A 12,426-nucleotide genomic window follows, 5' to 3' on the forward strand; every position below is an offset into this window, starting at 1 on the left:
GCTCCAAAAAATCAGCAAAAGAGTCTGTCAGCCATCTATCTATGTTTTTATATACATTGTTTTGCTTGAACATGAAAGTAAAACACCATTATCTTTGCCATAGTCTATTAGTTAGAAGTAACTCACTAGGTTCAGTAACTCCAAGGGGAATGCTAATCACACAGGACATGAATACAGATGTGAATCACTGGGGGCTATTTTAAAAGACTGTCTCCACAGTATTATTATTGTTGTTTTGTATATGTTAACTTTTATTTATTTATTTATTCATTCATTCATTCATTCATTCATTAAATCAACAGCTGTGTAATGAGTTCCTATGATAGACCAAATAGCACATTAGAGTTTGGTGAATCAAGAATGAATTATTCTTATGTGGTACTTGCCTTCATGTGGTTACATTCTTGCCTGGCAATGGGAATTCCAGAGGAGAAAATTTAAAAAACAATTAAAATAAGGCCTATACAAAAAATACTAAAGAGACTAGCCTTGAAATACATTAGAGCTTTCTGTAGAAAAATGGAATATAATCAGAAGTCTAAAGTTCTTTTGAAGAATCAGGGGAGAAAATCTAGGGGAAGGAGATAGAAAACATTTGTTTTTGCCAGTTGAATCACATAGTCAAAACTCTGGAAGGAAGACATAAACTGCCACTTATAAGGACATGAAGAAAAGTCTGTGCTGCTCTATCACAATAAATGAGTCAGGAAATTAGGGTAGTTAGATTGATCACCTGGGCTTATTTGAGTCCTATATACTAGTAAGAAGTGTATATCTTATTCTAAGTAACTTTGAATGGTATCAAACAGGGAAATTGCAAGTACCATTTTTAAATAAGATTAATCTTTTAAGCATAGATTTTATAACAGAGCATGATTTATGTCATACATTCTCAAAACTATAGATCATTTCCCTTGAACACAATCTGTACTCTGCTTAACCCACTATGCTGTACACAGTTTTTAAGGCTGATTTTTAACATTTGCACCTTTCAATCACTTCCCACAACTCTACATTGCATCCTATAATATAAAATTATAATTAAAAGGCAATTAAAAGTGTGGAAATAGGAAAAACATTAATGTATTTACATGTGCATATATTCATGTATTTTTACATGGGGTCTAACTTCTGAAATAAATATGTAGTTTAACTTAGGGACATTTCTGTTCCATTACTGAAACACCTCGAAAATCTACTCTTTTGAAATATGACTTGCCATCATTTTATGGACTAAATGGAATGAGTTGATCTCAATATCTATGTTTTAATTCCTCTCATCACAAGCTAGCAACAAGATTGAGATAATAGACTCCTCAGAGAGGAAGGTCTTGCTATAAGTTATTTTGTCATGCTCCCACAAAACTTGAACAGTGTCTTATTAACAGAGAAAAGTGCAGAATACATTAAACTGCAATACTATTGCTGAATCTAATCTTAAATCATCAGGGGAGTGGCCTGTTTTCAGGTTGAAATAAAAGATGTTTTGTTGCTGTTGTTTTTGTATTGCGAGCCTTGAGATGATTTGGTCATTCAGATTATTGTTTGGCCCATAAGATTATCTACAGAAAATAAAACATACCATTCTTTAAGTTTTTATATATTTTCAAATAGTAGCTATCATTAGCCATTAGAATGTATGATTTATGAGAACATTATTCGTGTTTCATATGCTTCACTTTAATTGTGTTCGTTTAACTACCAACATTCTAAAAATAGTTCTTAAAGAATGCATGCATCTCCTCGTGCTTATTAATGTTTTAATTTGATTATTCTTAACAAATTTTTTTGGCCTCCTGTTAGTGGTTACTGGTGAAAAATGTATATTGTTTAAAGTAACAATGGCCATGAGGATTGAATTTAAGAGCCCCTGGGCTGAGTTCCAGTATTCATGCATATTAATTATTTTGATAAGATATTTAGCATTATATTACTTTATCTCTAAAAATATTTATTAGAATATTTAACTAATTTGTAATTAGAATAAATCATATTACTTGAACTATCATGCTTAAGTTCAACTCCAGGGCCCTGCAAAAAATAGCTTATACCTGTCTTTCTCTATTTTCCATCTATTCTCATGAAGTCACAAATGCTTTGTCATATCATGTATGTGAAGTTACTACTTAAGGGAGGTAATAAAAAAGGATGGGCTGGTGATATCAATGGTAATGAACGAGCCAGTGATGTCAATATTAATTATATGAGTAGACATTAAAAATCCAGAGATTTTAAGTGCTATATAAAGTATAGTCTAATACCCTACTGGGCATTATACATGACATATTAATAACCTATTTCCTTTTTAGGGAGCATATGGTTCTGTCTTGTTTTTTATCCAATCAGCTACTTTATGTTTTTTGATTTGAGAATTTAATCCATTTACATTAAAGGTAATTATTGATAGGTAAGGACTTAGTATTGCCATTTATTAATTGTTTTGGGGGTTGTTTTGTAGATCCTTTGTTCTGTTCTTCCTCTCTTGCTATCTTCTTTTGTGATTTGATGATTTTCTGTAATATTATGCTCCAATTCCTTTCTTCTTGTATTTTGTGTACCTACTATAGATTTTTGCCTGGTTGATGATAACAGTCTGTTTTAAGCTGTGACGACTTAACTTCAATCATAGACAATCCCTTCCCCATTTTACGTTTTTGATATCACGGTGTACATCTTTTAATATTGTGTATCTCTTAACAAATTATTGAACTTCTTTTTAATAATTTAGTTTTTTTAGCCTTTATACTAAAGATATAAGTGATTTACAAACCACCATTACAGTATTAGAGTATTATGAATTTGCCCATATATATTTACCTTTATATATTTATCTTCCCCAGTAAGTTTTTTACTTTTGTATGTTTTATGTTTTAATTAGCATCCTTTTGTTCAAACTCTAGCATGCAGCAAAGTGTTTGCTCAGTTTTCATTAAGATTGATAGAAACAAGAATGAATTAAAAAATTTCCTGTTTTATTATACATCTTTTTTAGAAATTAAATATTCTATGGTACAGAAATTGTTTTTACTATTCAAGTTAGAGTATTATGGTGCTGAAAGAAAGAAAAATATGTTAAGCCCTCAAGCTTATGTCATTTAAGCAGAATTTGTCTTTAAACAAAACATTTATCTTCTCAGAACCACACATAAGCAGAACATTTATATTGTGGCTTTGATAACTATGTATTGTTGGAAGTAAAGCATAAGGACATTTATGGCACATGGCTCAGTGGAGAAAGTACCAAAACAAAAATTAAACTTAGCCCTTAAAAGTTTTTACTCCTCAAAACTTAAGGAAGGAAATTCCTGTAACTGGGCATTAATAATATTATAGATTTTTATTTTAAAGGGTGATTTTTGGTGTCTTTCAGGTCCATTTATATGAATCTGTAAAATTAGTAGCACATTAGTTTTTATTTTTGTTGCTTGAAAAAGATTCTCTCCACATGGTGCTTTTAAATGGTAGTAGATTTATATATATGTAAATAAAAATAAATTGCCTATTTTATTTATATTTTCAAATAGGTCAAACATTTATTTTGTTAATTTTCTGTAATAGATTTCTCTTAGCTATTAATACTTATCTATTTCTTATTTCAGTTCCTTGTAAATCTGCTCTTTTATAAATTTAATTTTTATTTGATTTGAATGCCAATTATATTCATTTCCTTTATTATTCTTTTTTATCATTATAAAATTATAAGTATTTAAGATTAAAAAGGTTGAGAAATTTAGCATTGCATGTGCCATTGAAGGCTTTTGTCCACTCCTATTCAATGGCATTCTCTTTCTGTCTTTATTTCCAAAGATTAAGCTTAACCTACATGCGAATCTTTTGAAATGATGATATATTTAAATATCTATGGCTCTCCTTATAACATTATTCCAGAGCATTGTATAAGTCCCTCTCTTATAGAAAAACTTCAAAGAGAAACAATTTCATTATAGAGGGTAACTTTATTTTTCTGATGAGTAACATCACTAAGTTTTTCTGTAAGGAGGGTGGCAATGGGAAATGAATGTGTGTTTTCCTTGTTTCCAAACATTTTTCTGTTTAATGAGTAAAGGATGTGCATGCTAACAGCATTTCTCAATATAATGTCAATAGTTTTTAACTTAATGATAGATTTTTAGCAATTCTGCTAGCACATTGTCTGATAGTGTTGGTTTTCTTATTGTTGAGAATTCACCATCCTCTGTTCTTCTGTATTATGATAATTATTTGATTTTAAAATTGGGCAAAATTTTATTTGGGTCTATGGTTTAAATGTCATTTTAGAATCATTTGCCACCATAAAATACATTTGTCATCAAATGAGATAATGTATTACTATATTAGTATATATTGGACAAAAACGTATTTATAAATAAATGATCTATAAATAAATGGAAGTCACCATTTTCAGAGAGATGAATTGCTTTAAACTTGCAATTTCATTTATATGTCTGGGGAATATAAAAATTATTATTGTAACAAAATACAGGCAGGAGTTGAAGAGGTCTGTCTTGAAAAACTGCTGCGAAGAAATACATTAGCTGGAAAATTGCACAGAAGTAATAACGCCACGTGAGGATGTTACATTTGAAAGGATACTGCCTGAAAACTATTGATTAGCCATTCCTGAGGAAGTTTTCCAATGACTATCATATTGGGCTTCCCAATGTAATTATCCAAGCCCACTGTTTTAATTCTGCTGCTGAAGAATTCCTATATCATGAAGAGAAATTATCATATCCTGTGTATACATTTATTTTCCTCTCTTTTCCTTATTTCTCCCCCATGATCTTATTTCCTCCTGCCAAGTATGGATTCCAGAAAGGACTCAACTCATGAGAAAAAAACCCTGGATAATCATGAACATGCCTTAAATTAGATTTTACACTTTGTGAAGAAAATTGCCTTGGCTGAAGAATCATTACATACAATGGTCTACTGTGAAGATTATTTTCAGAAGAATGTGAAAAGTTCTCAAGTGCATAATATTTTATTTTTAGTCCTTATTCCACTGTAGAATTAGAAAGATTCAGATCTCTGAGTATAAAATCACTTTAAACTAAATTGTTCTCTGTAATTTATTTGTTTGTTCATCATTTCCTGCTTTTACTTCCTTCCTAGAAGTAAAGGACAATAATTTATATACTGAATTTTGTAAAAGGATATCAGTACCTTTCCATGCTTAATTATGTTAACAAATATAAAATTCAGAATTTATATAAACAAATGAAACTTCATGTTTTTTAAACAAATTAGCTCATATACATAGGAATAATAATGGACTTAAACTATGATTCACTGTACAGAAGCTATTTATAAGCGTTGGAGCTTTTTAAAATATTGTTTAAATCATTCCTTCAAAGAAACTGGGAAATACAAATGTCTATCAGCTTCTCTTGGAATTTTGTAAACCATATGTTAAAATTCAAATTGGCTATTTTAACTTCATTGCTTACACTTTTTCTAAAATAACAATTCAAGAAAATTTCATTGACCCCCTGAGCATGCATTCAAATTACAACTAATAGTTAAAAACCCACAGTGCTGTTTACTTGAAAATGCCATTTAGTACCTGAAAAAGAGGGAGAAAGGTAGCTAGAAAGGTCTCCTAGAAAGATGGTTCTGGGATCACAGTAAGAAGTTGGCTAGGGAATGAAAAATGTGTTTTTTTTTTCTTTTCTTTTTTTAACTGGTTGTGACTGCTAAGGGAATGATAGCTATAATGACATTTTCTCAAGGAATACAGTAATTTGATTTATTTGAAATATAATTATTTCTATAGTTTTAAGACAATTTCAAATTAAATGTCAGTGGGAGTTTGACATTGGAATCCTCCAAAACCTGATGTCTATTAATAGAGCAACATCCTGTTTCTAAGGAAAAAAAATAAATGCATGAGACTTTATTTGCTTTTTTCTGTGAATTTCAATCTTGGTGCCTTAATACAGTGAAGTCTTTTTTGTTTTGTTTTGTTTTATCTCATTCTCTTTCTCACAGAAGTCCACAGAAAGTGTGAGCAACTCTCCTGGCAACTGTGTTCTACAGGACGATTTAGGAATCTAACTTAGAGAGGTTGCATCATTCTGTAGTATATCATCATGTACTGCCTTTTCTGGACCACAGGCAGGCACATAAAATGCTGGAGAATCTCGCAGCAACTTAGTTCTTCAAACTGGAAGTGAGGCATATTGCTTGCATTTGCAATTGCTTGTCCAAAATTAGCTACATGGCCCTTTTTTACACAAGGTCAGCATGCAAAAATTTTTTATGCCTGGGAGAAGAGAAAAAATAGATATAGTTAAGCTTTAGGGTGTCTGCTACAGTAGACATCCCAGGTGGTCAGGCACATGGTCAAAAATGAAGGCTTTGATTGTTCACAGTCAGTTACAGATTGAACTCCTTGTTCTACTACTTTCCCCCCTCCTCACTACTGCACTTGACTAGTCTTAAAAGAAAAAAAAAGAAGGCTTAATACTCAGTTGTGGTCAGAATGATACTCATCTAAGAGTGGAAGTTTAAGATTATAAAACATTCTGGCTTTTTATTTTTGCCTTATAGTATAACTGCAGAAAGTGTAAGCAGTAAAAAATAGAAGAATTGATATTCCCTTTCCACAAATTAAAAAAAAATCAGCTTCTGACTGATTATGTAAATTGACCATTTTCACATAGTAATAAATTGTTTAACTGGATTAGTACCTACTTCAGAGTGGCCCCAAGGTTGGTAGTTTTCCCACTATGCTGTACTGTTGCCCAAGAGGAATAAAAGATGAGACTTATGTCCTTCAACTCACTACTGAGGAAATTGAAGACATAAGTCATTAAATGACATGTCCCAGGACTTAGGAATAGGTACTACAGTAGTCAGAAGGTGAACCCAGGTAACTCTATGAGAAAGTGTGAGGTTGGGAGAACATTATATTTTTTTATAGATGTGAGTACTGAGTACTGTGTCTAGAATAAAGATACATTTGAGAAAAATATGAAAATTACATGAGTGGGGAATTAGAGACAACAAGGTCCCAGAGAAAGCTGGTGAGAGTGAGTGAACATTCATGGAGATTTTTATCCTTTTTATTTTTTGTAAAATATTAAAGATGATGACAAGCTCTATCATGTACTCTACAAAAGTGTATAGGAATATTTTAAGTTGTATTTAGGGATAATAAGTTGCCCATGCTTTTAATAATTCATTTCTGTGATTGACAGCTAAAAAGCAAGGGACCTCTAAACTAAAATATATAATAATAATTAATATTTAGATAAGCAAAAAGCATTAGATTATTCTCTATACCTTATCCTTTTGGTAAATAGATTTTAAATTCTACCTACCCCAAAGAACTTAGTTTTTTCAAATCAAAAACTGACTTCTTTACCATATTTATGTAGCTAACACAAGTACAGAGTTTTGTTTGTGTTTGTTGATTTATTTTCAAGATAAATATGAGTGCAGTATTAAAGAAGGAAAGGACATAATAAAACCATTTTACCACCCAAGTTCATCAACAAATAAGATACTCATTAGAAAAATTAACATTTTTTTCTTGTACCAGACATTTATCAGCCAACTGAATTTAATTTTTTTGAAGTATATTTTCCCACATGAATTTAATCACACACTTGAGCTGGATAACTAACATTTGACAAATTTTTCTGAATTTCAGTATATCACATATATATCTAGAAATCCATGGCTAGAAAACTTCATGCTGATATTAAACAGAAAAGTATGGAGTATCCATATCCTAGAGAGCATTTCACATATTGTAATGGAAATACAGAATAAGTACAACTGGTATTTTATTGTGAGAACTTGTGACTAAAATTTTGGAGCATTCATTTTGTTTGCATTATTGAACAATACAAATAAATTAAAAAAGTAATATTTAGTGATACTTTTAGCTTTGAAATGCAGAATTATACTTCTTCTTAATCTCATTCGATTGTCATAAAATTAGATGTGCTTAATAAACCTGAGGTTGATTTTTCCATTTCAGATACGAGTAATAAACTGAATTATCCAATGAAAGAACAAATGTTCTAATAAAAATGTATTAATATCAAGCTTTAAAAATGATATAATACATTGCAACAAATCTTACCTTACTATTTAGGCTCCAGAAAAATCATCTCATTCTCTAAATTGGTAGTAACATAAGATATTGCTGTTCATAATAATAAGATATAATAATATCAATGCTATTAATATGCATAGCAATGTTATTTGGATAGAGTTTTTTTGCAAAATCATTTCACATATGTTTTCCAGTGAAAACATCTACGTAAAGACATAAATTATTTGTCATCTCATTACCTTGTTATCATGGGATTTGTGATCCTGAACTTCTCTGAGTCCCTTGGGTTTGTAGATTATCACTTTCTTACAAGTTTATTTCCGTTTTGTTACCTTCACTCTGCTGTATTTGTACTTTTGCTTTAACTAGATTTTTATTTTTGGGATTTAAGCTTCTGTTTCATTTTTGTACCCCATGTTTAAAATTTAAGCTTCTTCAGAGTCCCTGTCCTCTCCATAGACGTCAAAATCCTGGAATGGATCACACGGTTTGCTGCCCTCATTCCCTCATCTCACTTTCCCTTCTCAATCTTGATAATCTGAGTGTGTTTCCCCCTTACTTCTCTTAGCCTGCTATTAACCTTTTAATCTGGACCAAAGGTAAGCCCTCCTTGGTCAATCTGATGAATGTTTTTTCTTCCTAATTGTTATGAGTTGAACTGTGTCCCCAAAATTCATAGGTTGAGGTCCTAACCTCCAATACTTCACAGCGTGACCTTATCTGTGAATAGGGTCATTTCAGTTGTAGCTATTTCAGATGAGCTCATACCAGAGAAGGTTGGGGCCCTAATCCAATATGACTGGTATCGTTATCAAAAGGGAAATTTGGACACAGACACACATAGAAGGAGGGAGATGTAATGAGACTGCCATCAGTAAGCCGAGGAGAAAGGGCTGGAACTGATCTTTCTCTCACCTACCTTAGAAGGAAGCAACCCCGTTGACAACACCTTGACCTTGGACTTTGAACCCCCAGGACTGTGAAATGATAAGTTTCTATTGTTTAAGCCACACAATTTGTGATACTTTTTTACATCGATCCTAGTGAACAAATACACCAATTTTATCTAAATTTTGCCATGTTTATATGTAATGTGAACACCTCTTTCTTCTTGGAATTATTATTTCATTTGTCTTCCATGATCATTTTCTTCCCACTTTTTCCTTTGACAAATGCTATAATATTAGTGTTTGTCGGGGTATTTCATCCATTCCTCTGACTTAAAACACATGTTCCAGGTGATAAAATATAAACCCCAAACTATATTTCCACTATCATCTGTCCATGAGTTATAAATCAATGACGATAATTGCCCATTGGGTATTCTTATGTAACACGTTTATAGGCACTTCACATTCCAAACTAAACTAATATCTTCTTTTTGTGGGTTCATTAGCCTTGGTTCCCTACTGCAATTATTGCATCACCACTAAAACAGCTAACTATATGAATGCCCTGTGTACCTTCTTTACTCTGTCCCCCCTTTCCTATAGCCAATAAATCACCAAATTCTTACTTGTGCTTCTATTCATCACTGCTTCCAATGTGTTATGGAATGACACCATCATCACCTAGCTGAATAATGACTATACCTTCCCAACTGGTCTGTCTGTAATTGGATAGAATCCCTTCTAATTCATCCTCCTCACTGCAATCATAACATTTTAATTCCCTGGAGGGAAAATCTTATATTTTGTTGTTGTTTTTGGGATATTTAAAACATTTTTATTTCTAAACAATTTTAAATTTACAGAAAAGATACAAAGAAAATGTAAAACTTCCCAAAACTTCCCATATACCATTTCTGATTTTGTGATGTTTTTTCATGATTAAGTTCATGCTATTAATTTTTGGCTGAAATATCTATAAGTGATACTGTGTTCTTTCAGGGTAATGCATCCAGAGACACATCATGCTATCAGTCTTTCTAGGCATCTTAATTTGGATCATTATCAAGACTTTGAGTAATTTAGTTCTTATTTACTTATTCAGTTTATTTCCTTTCTATTCCCCAATCTATGTATATACCTTAAATTTTTTGAAAACACAATCTGTATTTCTCTTACTATTGTAAGCTATTTACTTCTTTTGCTTATATATATATATATAATATATAATATATATAAGTTTCTGGGTATGGATGTGACATATATTCTACCATGGTAGATGGTATTTCATTATAATATGTTATGATTTCATCAAAAACCATAAGGGACATTTATAAGACTCATAGAATGTTTCTTCTCAGTTTACATAAAGTCATTCAATACACCAAATAGAGGAAAATGTATTAATAAAATAATATCATTGTTTGCTGATTATATGTATTCTGGATTAAAATAATAAAATTGTAATGGGTAAAGTATCTTCCACTTGCCATTAAATAGTCTTTCACATACAGCTTTTCTTCCTTAATGTCTGGTGTGTGTTCAAAGAATGAATGCTTAATTTAATAACATAGTACTAAAATATAATTAAAGCTATAAATATCCAGGAACAAAATAGAATAATATATCACCAGCCTAATAAAAATGAACCATTGGATGCCATGCTATATTATCTGGGCCACTACCTTGCTCCATTAACAAAGATAATGGAGAGTTGCCTGCCAGTTTGCACTGTACAATATTAGACAATACCTGTTCTTTCCTTTTTCTCCCCATATAGGTGGCTGTAATCTTATTTGTTTTTATTTTGAGCTGCAACTGATCTATATTTTAGTTAAAATTTTAATCCTTTATAAACATTAGAGAAGCACTTTTAAATGAAGAAGTGTAATTTTAATATATAAATAAATATTTAAAGAGAATACAGCATTTCCTTATTGAGTTAAGCTTTCCGATTTTGATTACACACACAAGAAAAGAAAAAAAAGTATTTTTTTTTTCCTACGTGTAAAAGATTGGTAGCTATTTTTTCTGACGAAAATTGTACACAAAAATCAGGACAGACCGGCTTAATGCTTCCACTTCTTATCAGATGTTCAGATAGTTTGAGGTGCCGAGGGCACATTGAGAAAAAGCCAATATAGAGTTTGAAAAGCAATTTGAACTTGTTCTGAAGTCATAGCTTGCAATCTGAAGTGTTTTAGTAGATAACCATTTTATATTCTGTCTCGTTCGTATCTTTCACTGTCAATAGTGCTGAAAGTTTTGAAGTTTTTAGATAAGAAATTCCCTAGCCAGGTTCAGTTTCTCCATATTTAGCAAGTAGCATTTTGCATTCAGCATTTCTTCAGACTTTACTACTCAAATGAAGTATCTCCTACTTAAGGGATAAATATACCTGAGAAAATAGTTATTTACTTCTTGCTGAGGGAGCTAAAATTTTAATGCACATTTTAATATTACACTGGTAACTCTACTTAATATTACCACACTTAAGAGTTGAAGAACTGGAGAGGACACAATATGATTCTGATTTTCAGGTTCACAAAACAGAAAACAACAAGAAGAATGTATTTAAATCCTGATGAAACAATTATTTATTCAATACATTTATTGATATTTTATGAACGAAGAACACTGTAGAGTTATTAAAGCTATTTTCTAAAATGTCTTGCAGACAGAATTTAGGTATACCTTCATAATTTTAATATTACCATGTGATAAATTATTCCCAGTACCCATTTAAAGTTGTACACTAAATGTGAGTGGCATTTTTGTACTGTGGGAATATAGGAAGAAAATTTTTTTAAGTAATGAAATTTATTAGTGATCATTTCTTTCTCTCTCTGTGTACACATACTCATGCGTGTGTGTGTGTGTGTGTGTGTGTGTGTGTGTTTTAATGTGGAAAAACAGGAATAGGCATTTTTCCACTCTTTTCTTAAGCATATCCAGAACATGGTCTATGGGTCCATGCTCTGGTAGGCAATGTAGAAGAAACACAATTGATCGTAGATCAAAACACCCAGGAAATCTCATCAGCTACTTCTGCTTCTACTTTAGTAGGCACCTAGTTAACACACATCTATTGCAGCTACCTACCAGCAAACAACCACCAGCTTGCGAAACTCCACACAAGTAGGAAGCACAATACCAGAACAGAACAAAAAACTTCTGCTCCGAAATGAGTGGCCGTGACTCCCTCTTGTGTTACTGTTAAAGACCGCTGAGACAATGAAGGACTTCTTCTCTATTTTTTGCTTAGCCCTTTGAGATTTTTGGATTTTATTGCTTATTGTTAAATTTTTTATTCTATTGACCCAGGTTTTCTCTGCCTTGGTCTCTCTTACAATATTCTCAGGCTCTTGGCCAGGATCCCTACAGTGCATTGTTTTGGTTCTTGAGCCACAATGTTTACTTCACTTTCTCTATTACTACCATCCTCTCCTTTGGTTTATTTAACAACTTGGG

Source organism: Eulemur rufifrons, chromosome 7 (genome assembly GCF_041146395.1).
Source record: "Eulemur rufifrons isolate Redbay chromosome 7, OSU_ERuf_1, whole genome shotgun sequence".
Taxonomy (NCBI): domain Eukaryota; kingdom Metazoa; phylum Chordata; class Mammalia; order Primates; family Lemuridae; genus Eulemur; species Eulemur rufifrons.